The sequence below is a fragment of the Styela clava genome, chromosome 11, assembly GCF_964204865.1.
Source record: "Styela clava chromosome 11, kaStyClav1.hap1.2, whole genome shotgun sequence".
Classification (NCBI taxonomy): Eukaryota; Metazoa; Chordata; class Ascidiacea; order Stolidobranchia; family Styelidae; genus Styela; species Styela clava.
In genome coordinates, this window is record NC_135260.1 from 1,784,245 (window position 1) to 1,797,663 (window position 13,419).

The 13,419-nt window shown below is 40.7% G+C and overlaps 10 non-coding genes across 10 annotated transcripts; all 10 read left to right on the plus strand.

The window, feature by feature from the left end:
• The first annotated feature begins 1,004 nt into the window (after positions 1–1,004).
• LOC144430280 (5S ribosomal RNA) lies at positions 1,005–1,123 on the plus strand. The gene has a single exon (XR_013479433.1). It is a non-coding gene; the product is annotated as a 5S ribosomal RNA (ribosomal RNA).
• Positions 1,124–2,327: 1,204 nt separating this feature from the next.
• LOC144430281 (5S ribosomal RNA) lies at positions 2,328–2,446 on the plus strand. The gene has a single exon (XR_013479434.1). It is a non-coding gene; the product is annotated as a 5S ribosomal RNA (ribosomal RNA).
• Positions 2,447–3,656: 1,210 nt separating this feature from the next.
• Positions 3,657–3,775, plus strand: LOC144430089 (5S ribosomal RNA). Its single transcript, XR_013479335.1, has one exon. It is a non-coding gene; the product is annotated as a 5S ribosomal RNA (ribosomal RNA).
• A 1,207-nt stretch (positions 3,776–4,982) lies between these two features.
• Positions 4,983–5,101, plus strand: LOC144430282 (5S ribosomal RNA). Its single transcript, XR_013479436.1, has one exon. It is a non-coding gene; the product is annotated as a 5S ribosomal RNA (ribosomal RNA).
• Positions 5,102–6,310: 1,209 nt separating this feature from the next.
• Positions 6,311–6,429, plus strand: LOC144430293 (5S ribosomal RNA). Its single transcript, XR_013479438.1, has one exon. It is a non-coding gene; the product is annotated as a 5S ribosomal RNA (ribosomal RNA).
• A 1,204-nt stretch (positions 6,430–7,633) lies between these two features.
• Positions 7,634–7,752, plus strand: LOC144430305 (5S ribosomal RNA). The gene has a single exon (XR_013479440.1). It is a non-coding gene; the product is annotated as a 5S ribosomal RNA (ribosomal RNA).
• A 1,212-nt stretch (positions 7,753–8,964) lies between these two features.
• Positions 8,965–9,083, plus strand: LOC144430318 (5S ribosomal RNA). The gene has a single exon (XR_013479446.1). It is a non-coding gene; the product is annotated as a 5S ribosomal RNA (ribosomal RNA).
• A 1,211-nt stretch (positions 9,084–10,294) lies between these two features.
• On the plus strand, positions 10,295–10,413 carry LOC144430321 (5S ribosomal RNA). Its single transcript, XR_013479447.1, has one exon. It is a non-coding gene; the product is annotated as a 5S ribosomal RNA (ribosomal RNA).
• A 1,209-nt stretch (positions 10,414–11,622) lies between these two features.
• Positions 11,623–11,741, plus strand: LOC144430322 (5S ribosomal RNA). Its single transcript, XR_013479448.1, has one exon. It is a non-coding gene; the product is annotated as a 5S ribosomal RNA (ribosomal RNA).
• A 1,204-nt stretch (positions 11,742–12,945) lies between these two features.
• LOC144430043 (5S ribosomal RNA) lies at positions 12,946–13,064 on the plus strand. Its single transcript, XR_013479288.1, has one exon. It is a non-coding gene; the product is annotated as a 5S ribosomal RNA (ribosomal RNA).
• Positions 13,065–13,419: the final 355 nt, after the last annotated feature.

Below are 13,419 nucleotides of genomic sequence, written 5' to 3' on the forward strand. Positions count from 1 at the left end.
AATAATCGGTGCTACTATGGAGTGAGTTAGGATATGAGAAATCGAGATAAGACGACTTAATTAGTCATATGACGGATCACGCCAATCGCCCGGTTATCAGTCAAGGCCAGTTATTTCATTTCGGAAGCAAGCACTTAATGGTAGCGGAAGCCGTAACTTACCTGCGGTAACATTGACTACCTTACGACGACGAAGGGTTCTGAAAACTATCCCTTAATGGAATTCGCCCACGCAGAGTAATCAGAGGTGTGGTAACGAACGTATATCTGACACTTAGCACGATGCGCCACACGGTTGAGCACGAGTTTTACCATAGCTTGAAATCTACCTATATCAAGTATTACATAGTGAGATCTACGTCAAATCAGTACTTTAGCGCAGGTTCAAAGCCTTCATTTTGCATCCCTAGTAGATATCTCATTAAATTTAGTTAGACTGACTGACTATTAACGTTGATACATTTTTATTGAACCGGACTTAATCGAAAAATTAAACTCTCGCCAAGTTACGGGCGATCACCGAAGTGCCACGCGCTTGTGAGAGTTTATATATAACTTTTGATACTGTGTGAGTGCACGTAACCTAGCTTTGAGCACATATAATAAAAAACAAGCTTAAAAGAAGGGCAACTTTCATATATACTGTCGAACTATCTGGGTTATGTGCAATACAATGGGCATCCGCTTATCAAAAAGCTTTGTCAATAACACGTCAGGCCTCAATAACAAACAAGCGAGTTATATCAGCGACTCGATGCTTGCGTTAAGCCATACACCAGAGATAAAATACCTATGAGGAAAAACATGCAATCAATAAATTAACGCATGTAATCAATAATAACAAAATTTGACACTGGTAGAAAATGTCGGCGGTAAGCCACTGAGCGAAACAGCGACTGCCTGAGTTTCATTGTTTGTGACTCTACAAACGAAACAGTTGCGCTTCGCTTCTCTCTCATTAGGCGTTGCCTAAATATAAATAACCGAATATGTCTCGTCGATATCGCCTACGACCATACCACGTTGAATACACCCGATCTCGTTCGATCTCGGAAGTTAAGCAACGTCGGGCTCGGTTAGTACTTGCATGGGTGACCGGCTGGGAATACCGGGTGCCGTAGGCTTTTCGCTTTTATCAAAAATAAAAGGAATGCTGTCTGAACAAAACATAATTTAAAATGAATATGTTATAAAATATTTCAGATTGTCGAGGACTGAATAATAACTAACAGGGGCGAAACGCAACTTTACGAATAGTCACTGAGACCCGTCATCGATATTTCGAATGCGGTTAATAGGTATAGGCCTGCTATATATGGCAGAATAATCGGTGCTACTATGGAGTGAGTTAGGATATGAGAAATCGAGATAAGACGACTTAATTAATCATATGACGGATCACGCCAATCGCCCGGTTATCAGTCAAGGCCAGTTATTTCATTTCGGAAGCAAGCACTTAATGGTAGCGGAAGCCGTAACTTACCTGCGGTAACATGGACTACCTTACGACGACGAAGGGTTCTGAAAACTATCCCTTAATGGAATTCGAACCCACGCAGAGTAATCAGAGGTGTGGTAACGAGCGTATATCTGACACTTAGCACGATGCGCCACACGGTTGAGCACGAGTTTTACCATAGCTTGAAATCTACCTATATCTAGTATTACATAGTGAGATCTACGTCAATTCAGTACTTTAGCGCAGGTTCAAAGCCTTCATTTTGCATCCCTAGTAGATATCTCATTAAATTTAGTTAGACTGACTGACTATTAACGTTGATACATTTTTATTGAACCGGACTTAATCGAAAAATTAAACTCTCGCCAAGTTACGGGCGATCACCGAAGTGCCACGCGCTTGTGAGAGTTTATATATAACTTTTGATACTGTGTGAGTGCACGTAACCTAGCTTTGAGCACATATAATAAAAAACAAGCTTATAAGAAGGGCAACTTTCATATATACTGTCGAACTATCTGGGTTATGTGCAATACAATGGGCATCCGCTTATCAAAAAGCTTTGTCAATAACACGTCAGGCCTCAATAACAAACAAGCGAGTTATATCAGCGACTCGATGCTTGCGTTAAGCCATACACCAGAGATAAAATACCTATGAGGAAAAACATGCAATCAATAAATTAACGCATGTAATCAATAATAACAAAATTTGACACTGGTAGAAAGTGTCGGCGGTAAGCCATTGAGCGAAACAGCGACTGCCTGAGTTTCATTGTTTGTGACTCTACAAACGAAACAGTTGCGCTTCGCTTCTCTCTCATTAGGCGTTGCCTAAATATAAATAACCGAATATGTCTCGTCGATATCGCCTACGACCATACCACGTTGAATACACCCGATCTCGTTCGATCTCGGAAGTTAAGCAACGTCGGGCTCGGTTAGTACTTGCATGGGTGACCGGCTGGGAATACCGGGTGCCGTAGGCTTTTCGCTTTTATCAAAAATAAAAGGAATGCTGTCTGAACAAAAACATAATTTAAAATGAATATGTTATAAAATATTTCAGATTGTCGAGGACTGAATAATAAATAACTAACAGGGGCGAAACGCAACTTTACGAATAGTCACTGAGACCCGTCATCGATATTTCGAATGCGTCCTAATAGATATAGGCCTACTATATATGGCAGAATAATCGGTGCTACTATGGAGTGAGTTGGATATGAGAAATCGAGATAAGACGACTTAATTAGTCATATGACGGATCACGCCAATCGCCCGGTTATCAGTCAAGGCCAGTTATTTCATTTCGGAAGCAAGCACTTAATGGTAGCGGAAGCCGTAACTTACCTGCGGTAACATTGACTACCTTACGACGACGAAGGGTTCTGAAAACTATCCCTTAATGGAATTCGAACCCACGCAGAGTAATCAGAGGTGTGGTAACGAGCGTATATCTGACACTTAGCACGATGCGCCACACGGTTGAGCACGAGTTTTACCATAGCTTGAAATCTACCTATATCTAGTATTACATAGTGAGATCTACGTCAAATCAGTACTTTAGCGCAGGTTCAAAGCCTTCATTTTGCATCCCTAGTAGATATCTCATTAAATTTAGTTAGACTGACTGACTAATTAACGTTGATACATTTTTATTGAACCGGACTTAATCGAAAAATTAAACTCTCGCCAAGTTACGGGCGATCACCGAAGTGCCACGCGCTTGTGAGAGTTTATATATAACTTTTGATACTGTGTGAGTGCACGTAACCTAGCTTTGAGCACATATAATAAAAAACAAGCTTATAAGAAGGGCAACTTTCATATATACTGTCGAACTATCTGGGTTATGTGCAATACAATGGGCATCCGCTTATCAAAAAGCTTTGTCAATAACACGTCAGGCCTCAATAACAAACAAGCGAGTTATATCAGGGACTTGATGCTTGCGTTAGGCCATACACCAGAGATAAAATACCTATGAGGAAAAACATGCAATCAATAAATTAACGCATGTAATCAATAATAACAAAATTTGACACTGGTAGAAAATGTCGGCGGTAAGCCACTGAGCGAAACAGCGACTGCCTGAGTTTCATTGATTGTGACTGTACAAACGAAACAGTTGCGCTTCGCTTCTCTCTCATTAGGCGTTGCCTAAATATAAATAACCGAATATGTCTCGTCGATATCGCCTACGACCATACCACGTTGAATACACTCGATCTCGTTCGATCTCGGAAGTTAGGCAACGTCGGGCTCGGTTAGTACTTGCATGGGTGACCGGCTGGGAATACCGGGTGCCGTAGGCTTTTCGCTTTTATCAAAAATAAAAGGAATGCTGTCTTAACAAAACATAATTTAAAATGAATATGTTATAAAATATTTCAGATTGTCGAGGACTGAATAATAACTAACAGGGGCGAAACGCAACTTTACGAATAGTCACTGAGACCCGTCATCGATATTTCGAATGCGTCTTAATAGATATAGGCCTACTATATATGGCAGAATAATCGGTGCTACTATGGAGTGAGTTAGGATATGGGAAATCGAGATAAGACGACTTAATTAATCATATGACGGATCACGGCCAATCGCCCGGTTATCAGTCAAGGCCAGTTATTTCATTTCGGAAGCAAGCACTTAATGGTAGCGGAAGCCGTAACTTACCTGCGGTAACATGGACTACCTTACGACGACGAAGGTTTTCTGAAAACTATCCCTTAATGGAATTCGAACCCACGCAGAGTAATCAGAGGTGTGGTAACGAGCGTATATCTGACACTTAGCACGATGCGCCACACGGTTGAGCACGAGTTTTACCATAGCTTGAAATCTACCTATATCTAGTATTACATAGTGAGATCTACGTCAATTCAGTACTTTAGCGCAGGTTCAAAGCCTTCATTTTGCATCCCTAGTAGATATCTCATTAAATTTAGTTAGACTGACTGACTATTAACGTTGATACATTTTTATTGAACCGGACTTAATCGAAAAATTAAACTCTCGCCAAGTTACGGGCGATCACCGAAGTGCCACGCGCTTGTGAGAGTTTATATATAACTTTTGATACTGTGTGAGTGCACGTAACCTAGCTTTGAGCACATATAATAAAAAACAAGCTTATAAGAAGGGCAACTTTCATATATACTGTCGAACTATCTGGGTTATGTGCAATACAATGGGCATCCGCTTATCAAAAAGCTTTGTCAATAACACGTCAGGCCTCAATAACAAACAAGCGAGTTATATCAGCGACTCGATGCTTGCGTTAAGCCATACACCAGAGATAAAATACCTATGAGGAAAAACATGCAATCAATAAATTAACGCATGTAATCAATAATAACAAAATTTGACACTGGTAGAAAATGTCGGCGGTAAGCCACTGAGCGAAACAGCGACTGCCTGAGTTTCATTGTTTGTGACTCTACAAACGAAACAGTTGCGCTTCGCTTCTCTCTCATTAGGCGTTGCCTAAATATAAATAACCGAATATGTCTCGTCGATATCGCCTACGACCATACCACGTTGAATACACCCGATCTCGTTCGATCTCGGAAGTTAAGCAACGTCGGGCTCGGTTAGTACTTGCATGGGTGACCGGCTGGGAATACCGGGTGCCGTAGGCTTTTCGCTTTTATCAAAAATAAAAGGAATGCTGTCTGAACAAAACATAATTTAAAATGAATATGTTATAAAATATTTCAGATTGTCGAGGACTGAATAATAAATAACTAACAGGGGCGAAACGCAACTTTACGAATAGTCACTGAGACCCGTCATCGATATTTCGAATGCGTCTTAATAGATATAGGCCTACTATATATGGCAGAATAATCGGTGCTACTATGGAGTGAGTTAGGATATGAGAAATCGAGATAAGACGACTTAATTAGTCATATGACGGATCACGCCAATCGCCCGGTTATCAGTCAAGGCCAGTTATTTCATTTCGGAAGCAAGCTCTTAATGGTAGCGGAAGCCGTAACTTACCTGCGGTAACATTGACTACCTTACGACGGCGAAGGGTTCTGAAAACTATCCCTTAATGGAATTCGAACCCACGCAGAGTAATCAGAGGTGTGGTAACGAGCGTATATCTGACACTTAGCACGATGCGCCACACGGTTGAGCACGAGTTTTACCATAGCTTGAAATCTACCTATATCTAGTATTACATAGTGAGATCTACGTCAAATCAGTACTTTAGCGCAGGTTCAAAGCCTTCATTCTGCATCCCTAGTAGATATCTCATTAAATTTAGTTAGACTGACTGACTATTAACGTTGATACATTTTTATTGAACCGGACTTAATCGAAAAATTAAACTCTCGCCAAGTTACGGGCGATCACCGAAGTGCCACGCGCTTGTGAGAGTTTATATATAACTTTTGATACTGTGTGAGTGCACGTAACCTAGCTTTGAGCACATATAATAAAAAACAAGCTTAAAAGAAGGGCAACTTTCATATATACTGTCGAACTATCTGGGTTATGTGCAATACAATGGGCATCCGCTTATCAAAAAGCTTTGTCAATAACACGTCAGGCCTCAATAACAAACAAGCGAGTTATATCAGCGACTCGATGCTTGCGTTAAGCCATACACCAGAGATAAAATACCTATGAGGAAAAACATGCAATCAATAAATTAACGCATGTAATCAATAATAACAAAATTTGACACTGGTAGAAAATGTCGGCGGTAAGCCACTGAGCGAAACAGCGACTGCCTGAGTTTCATTGTTTGTGACTCTACAAACGAAACAGTTGCGCTTCGCTTCTCTCTCATTAGACGTTGCCTAAATATAAATAACCGAATATGTCTCGTCGATATCGCCTACGACCATACCACGTTGAATACACCCGATCTCGTTCGATCTCGGAAGTTAAGCAACGTCGGGCTCGGTTAGTACTTGCATGGGTGACCGGCTGGGAATACCGGGTGCCGTAGGCTTTTCGCTTTTATCAAAAATAAAAGGAATGCTGTCTGAACAAAACATAATTTAAAATGAATATGTTATAAAATATTTCAGATTGTCGAGGACTGAATAATAACTAACAGGGGCGAAACGCAACTTTACGAATAGTCACTGAGACCCGTCATCGATATTTCGAATGCGTCTTAATAGGTATATCCTGCTATATATGGCAGAATAATCGGTGCTACTATGGAGTGAGTTAGGATATGAGAAATCGAGATAAGACGACTTAATTAATCATATGACGGATCACGCCAATCGCCCGGTTATCAGTCAAGGCCAGTTATTTCATTTCGGAAGCAAGCACTTAATGGTAGCGGAAGCCGTAACTTACCTGCGGTAACATGGACTACCTTACGACGACGAAGGGTTCTGAAAACTATCCCTTAATGGAATTCGAACCCACGCAGAGTAATCAGAGGTGTGGTAACGAGCGTATATCTGACACTTAGCACGATGCGCCACACGGTTGAGCACGAGTTTTACCATAGCTTGAAATCTACCTATATCTAGTATTACATAGTGAGATCTACGTCAATTCAGTACTTTAGCGCAGGTTCAAAGCCTTCATTTTGCATCCCTAGTAGATATCTCATTAAATTTAGTTAGACTGACTGACTATTAACGTTGATACATTTTTATTGAACCGGACTTAATCGAAAAATTAAACTCTCGCCAAGTTACGGGCGATCACCGAAGTGCCACGCGCTTGTGAGAGTTTATATATAACTTTTGATACTGTGTGAGTGCACGTAACCTAGCTTTGAGCACATATAATAAAAAACAAGCTTATAAGAAGGGCAACTTTCATATATACTGTCGAACTATCTGGGTTATGTGCAATACAATGGGCATCCGCTTATCAAAAAGCTTTGTCAATAACACGTCAGGCCTCAATAACAAACAAGCGAGTTATATCAGCGACTCGATGCTTACGTTAAGCCATACACCAGAGATAAAATACCTATGAGGAAAAACATGCAATCAATAAATTAACGCATGTAATCAATAATAACAAAATTTGACACTGGTAGAAAATGTCGGCGGTAAGCCACTGAGCGAAACAGCGACTGCCTGAGTTTCATTGTTTGTGACTCTACAAACGAAACAGTTGCGCTTCGCTTCTCTCTCATTGGGCGTTGCCTAAATATAAATAACCGAATATGTCTCGTCGATATCGCCTACGACCATACCACGTTGAATACACCCGATCTCGTTCGATCTCGGAAGTTAAGCAACGTCGGGCTCGGTTAGTACTTGCATGGGTGACCGGCTGGGAATACCGGGTGCCGTAGGCTTTTCGCTTTTTTCAAAAAATAAAAGGAATGCTGTCTGAACAAAACATAATTTAAAATGAATATGTTATAAAATATTTCAGATTGTCGAGGACTGAATAATAAATAACTAACAGGGGCGAAACGCAACTTTACGAATAGTCACTGAGACCCGTCATCGATATTTCGAATGCGTCTTAATAGATATAGGCCTACTATATATGGCAGAATAATCGGTGCTACTATGGAGTGAGTTAGGATATGGGAAATCGAGATAAGACGACTTAATTAATCATATGACGGATCACGGCCAATCGCCCGGTTATCAGTCAAGGCCAGTTATTTCATTTCGGAAGCAAGCACTTAATGGTAGCGGAAGCCGTAACTTACCTGCGGTAACATGGACTACCTTACGACGACGAAGGTTTTCTGAAAACTATCCCTTAATGGAATTCGAACCCACGCAGAGTAATCAGAGGTGTGGTAACGAGCGTATATCTGACACTTAGCACGATGCGCCACACGGTTGAGCACGAGTTTTACCATAGCTTGAAATCTACCTATATCTAGTATTACATAGTGAGATCTACGTCAATTCAGTACTTTAGCGCAGGTTCAAAGCCTTCATTTTGCATCCCTAGTAGATATCTCATTAAATTTAGTTAGACTGACTGACTATTAACGTTGATACATTTTTATTGAACCGGACTTAATCGAAAAATTAAACTCTCGCCAAGTTACGGGCGATCACCGAAGTGCCACGCGCTTGTGAGAGTTTATATATAACTTTTGATACTGTGTGAGTGCACGTAACCTAGCTTTGAGCACATATAATAAAAAATAAGCTTATAAGAAGGGCAACTTTCATATATACTGTCGAACTATCTGGGTTATGTGCAATACAATGGGCATCCGCTTATCAAAAAGCTTTGTCAATAACACGTCAGGCCTCAATAACAAACAAGCGAGTTATATCAGGGACTCGATGCTTTCGTTAAGCCATACACCAGAGATAAAATACCTATGAGGAAAAACATGCAATCAATAAATTAACGCATGTAATCAATAATAACAAAATTTGACACTGGTAGAAAATGTCGGCGGTAAGCCACTGAGCGAAACAGCGACTGCCTGAGTTTCATTGTTTGTGACTCTACAAACGAAACAGTTGCGCTTCGCTTCTCTCTCATTAGGCGTTGCCTAAATATGAATAACCGAATATGTCTCGTCGATATCGCCTACGACCATACCACGTTGAATACACCCGATCTCGTTCGATCTCGGAAGTTAAGCAACGTCGGGCTCGGTTAGTACTTGCATGGGTGACCGGCTGGGAATACCGGGTGCCGTAGGCTTTTCGCTTTTATCAAAAATAAAAGGAATGCTGTCTGAACAAAACATAATTTAAAATGAATATGTTATAAAATATTTCAGATTGTCGAGGACTGAATAATAAATAACTAACAGGGGCGAAACGCAACTTTACGAATAGTCACTGAGACCCGTCATCGATATTTCGAATGCGTCTTAATAGATATAGGCCTACTATATATGGCAGAATAATCGGTGCTACTATGGAGTGAGTTAGGATATGGGAAATCGAGATAAGACGACTTAATTAATCATATGACGGATCACGGCCAATCGCCCGGTTATCAGTCAAGGCCAGTTATTTCATTTCGGAAGCAAGCACTTAATGGTAGCGGAAGCCGTAACTTACCTGCGGTAACATGGACTACCTTACGACGACGAAGGTTTTCTGAAAACTATCCCTTAATGGAATTCGAACCCACGCAGAGTAATCAGAGGTGTGGTAACGAGCGTATATCTGACACTTAGCACGATGCGCCACACGGTTGAGCACGAGTTTTACCATAGCTTGAAATCTACCTATATCTAGTATTACATAGTGAGATCTACGTCAATTCAGTACTTTAGCGCAGGTTCAAAGCCTTCATTTTGCATCCCTAGTAGATATCTCATTAAATTTAGTTAGACTGACTGACTATTAACGTTGATACATTTTTATTGAACCGGACTTAATCGAAAAATTAAACTCTCGCCAAGTTACGGGCGATCACCGAAGTGCCACGCGCTTGTGAGAGTTTATATATAACTTTTGATACTGTGTGAGTGCACGTAACCTAGCTTTGAGCACATATAATAAAAAATAAGCTTATAAGAAGGGCAACTTTCATATATACTGTCGAACTATCTGGGTTATGTGCAATACAATGGGCATCCGCTTATCAAAAAGCTTTGTCAATAACACGTCAGGCCTCAATAACAAACAAGCGAGTTATATCAGCGACTCGATGCTTGCGTTAAGCCATACACCAGAGATAAAATACCTATGAGGAAAAACATGCAATCAATAAATTAACGCATGTAATCAATAATAACAAAATTTGACACTGGTAGAAAATGTCGGCGGTAAGCCACTGAGCGAAACAGCGACTGCCTGAGTTTCATTGTTTGTGACTCTACAAACGAAACAGTTGCGCTTCGCTTCTCTCTCATTAGGCGTTGCCTAAATATAAATAACCGAATATGTCTCGTCGATATCGCCTACGACCATACCACGTTGAATACACCCGATCTCGTTCGATCTCGGAAGTTAAGCAACGTCGGGCTCGGTTAGTACTTGCATGGGTGACCGGCTGGGAATACCGGGTGCCGTAGGCTTTTCGCTTTTATCAAAAATAAAAGGAATGCTGTCTGAACAAAACATAATTTAAAATGAATATGTTATAAAATATTTCAGATTGTCGAGGACTGAATAATAAATAACTAACAGGGGCGAAACGCAACTTTACGAATAGTCACTGAGACCCGTCATCGATATTTCGAATGCGTCTTAATAGATATAGGCCTACTATATAGGGCAGAATAATCGGTGCTACTATGGAGTGAGTTAGGATATGAGAAATCGAGATAAGACGACTTAATTAGTCATATGACGGATCACGCCAATCGCCCGGTTATCAGTCAAGGCCAGTTATTTCATTTCGGAAGCAAGCACTTAATGGTAGCGGAAGCCGTAACTTACCTGCGGTAACATTGACTACCTTACGACGGCGAAGGGTTCTGAAAACTATCCCTTAATGGAATTCGAACCCACGCAGAGTAATCAGAGGTGTGGTAACGAGCGTATATCTGACACTTAGCACGATGCGCCACACGGTTGAGCACGAGTTTTACCATAGCTTGAAATCTACCTATATCTAGTATTACATAGTGAGATCTACGTCAAATCAGTACTTTAGCGCAGGTTCAAAGCCTTCATTCTGCATCCCTAGTAGATATCTCATTAAATTTAGTTAGACTGACTGACTATTAACGTTGATACATTTTTATTGAACCGGACTTAATCGAAAAATTAAACTCTCGCCAAGTTACGGGCGATCACCGAAGTGCCACGCGCTTGTGAGAGTTTATATATAACTTTTGATACTGTGTGAGTGCACGTAACCTAGCTTTGAGCACATATAATAAAAAACAAGCTTAAAAGAAGGGCAACTTTCATATATACTGTCGAACTATCTGGGTTATGTGCAATACAATTGGCATCCGCTTATCAAAAAGCTTTGTCAATAACACGTCAGGCCTCAATAACAAACAAGCGAGTTATATCAGCGACTCGATGCTTGCGTTAAGCCATACACCAGAGATAAAATACCTATGAGGAAAAACATGCAATCAATAAATTAACGCATGTAATCAATAATAACAAAATTTGACACTGGTAGAAAATGTCGGCGGTAAGCCACTGAGCGAAACAGCGACTGCCTGAGTTTCATTGTTTGTGACTCTACAAACGAAACAGTTGCGCTTCGCTTCTCTCTCATTAGACGTTGCCTAAATATAAATAACCGAATATGTCTCGTCGATATCGCCTACGACCATACCACGTTGAATACACCCGATCTCGTTCGATCTCGGAAGTTAAGCAACGTCGGGCTCGGTTAGTACTTGCATGGGTGACCGGCTGGGAATACCGGGTGCCGTAGGCTTTTCGCTTTTATCAAAAATAAAAGGAATGCTGTCTGAACAAAACATAATTTAAAATGAATATGTTATAAAATATTTCAGATTGTCGAGGACTGAATAATAACTAACAGGGGCGAAACGCAACTTTACGAATAGTCACTGAGACCCGTCATCGATATTTCGAATGCGTCTTAATAGGTATATCCTGCTATATATGGCAGAATAATCGGTGCTACTATGGAGTGAGTTAGGATATGAGAAATCGAGATAAGACGACTTAATTAATCATATGACGGATCACGCCAATCGCCCGGTTATCAGTCAAGGCCAGTTATTTCATTTCGGAAGCAAGCACTTAATGGTAGCGGAAGCCGTAACTTACCTGCGGTAACATGGACTACCTTACGACGACGAAGAGTTCTGAAAACTATCCCTTAATGGAATTCGAACCCACGCAGAGTAATCAGAGGTGTGGTAACGAGCGTATATCTGACACTTAGCACGATGCGCCACACGGTTGAGCACGAGTTTTACCATAGCTTGAAATCTACCTATATCTAGTATTACATAGTGAGATCTACGTCAATTCAGTACTTTAGCGCAGGTTCAAAGCCTTCATTTTGCATCCCTAGTAGATATCTCATTAAATTTAGTTAGACTGACTGACTATTAACGTTGATACATTTTTATTGAACCGGACTTAATCGAAAAATTAAACTCTCGCCAAGTTACGGGCGATCACCGAAGTGCCACGCGCTTGTGAGAGTTTATATATAACTTTTGATACTGTGTGAGTGCACGTAACCTAGCTTTGAGCACATATAATAAAAAACAAGCTTATAAGAAGGGCAACTTTCATATATACTGTCGAACTATCTGGGTTATGTGCAATACAATGGGCATCCGCTTATCAAAAAGCTTTGTCAATAACACGTCAGGCCTCAATAACAAACAAGCGAGTTATATCAGCGACTCGATGCTTACGTTAAGCCATACACCAGAGATAAAATACCTATGAGGAAAAACATGCAATCAATAAATTAACGCATGTAATCAATAATAACAAAATTTGACACTGGTAGAAAATGTCGGCGGTAAGCCACTGAGCGAAACAGCGACTGCCTGAGTTTCATTGTTTGTGACTCTACAAACGAAACAGTTGCGCATCGCTTCTCTCTCATTGGGCGTTGCCTAAATATAAATAACCGAATATGTCTCGTCGATATCGCCTACGACCATACCACGTTGAATACACCCGATCTCGTTCGATCTCGGAAGTTAAGCAACGTCGGGCTCGGTTAGTACTTGCATGGGTGACCGGCTGGGAATACTGGGTGCCGTAGGCTTTTCGCTTTTATCAAAAATAAAAGGAATGCTGTCTGAACAAAACATAATTTAAAATGAATATGTTATAAAATATTTCAGATTGTCGAGGACTGAATAATAAATAACTAACAGGGGCGAAACGCAACTTTACGAATAGTCACTGAGACCCGTCATCGATATTTCGAATGCGTCTCAATAGATATAGGCCTACTATATATGGCAGAATAATCGGTGCTACTATGGAGTGAGTTAGGATATGGGAAATCGAGATAAGACGACTTAATTAATCATATGACGGATCACGGCCAATCGCCCGGTTATCAGTCAAGGCCAGTTATTTCATTTCGGAAGCAAGCACTTAATGGTAGCGGAAGC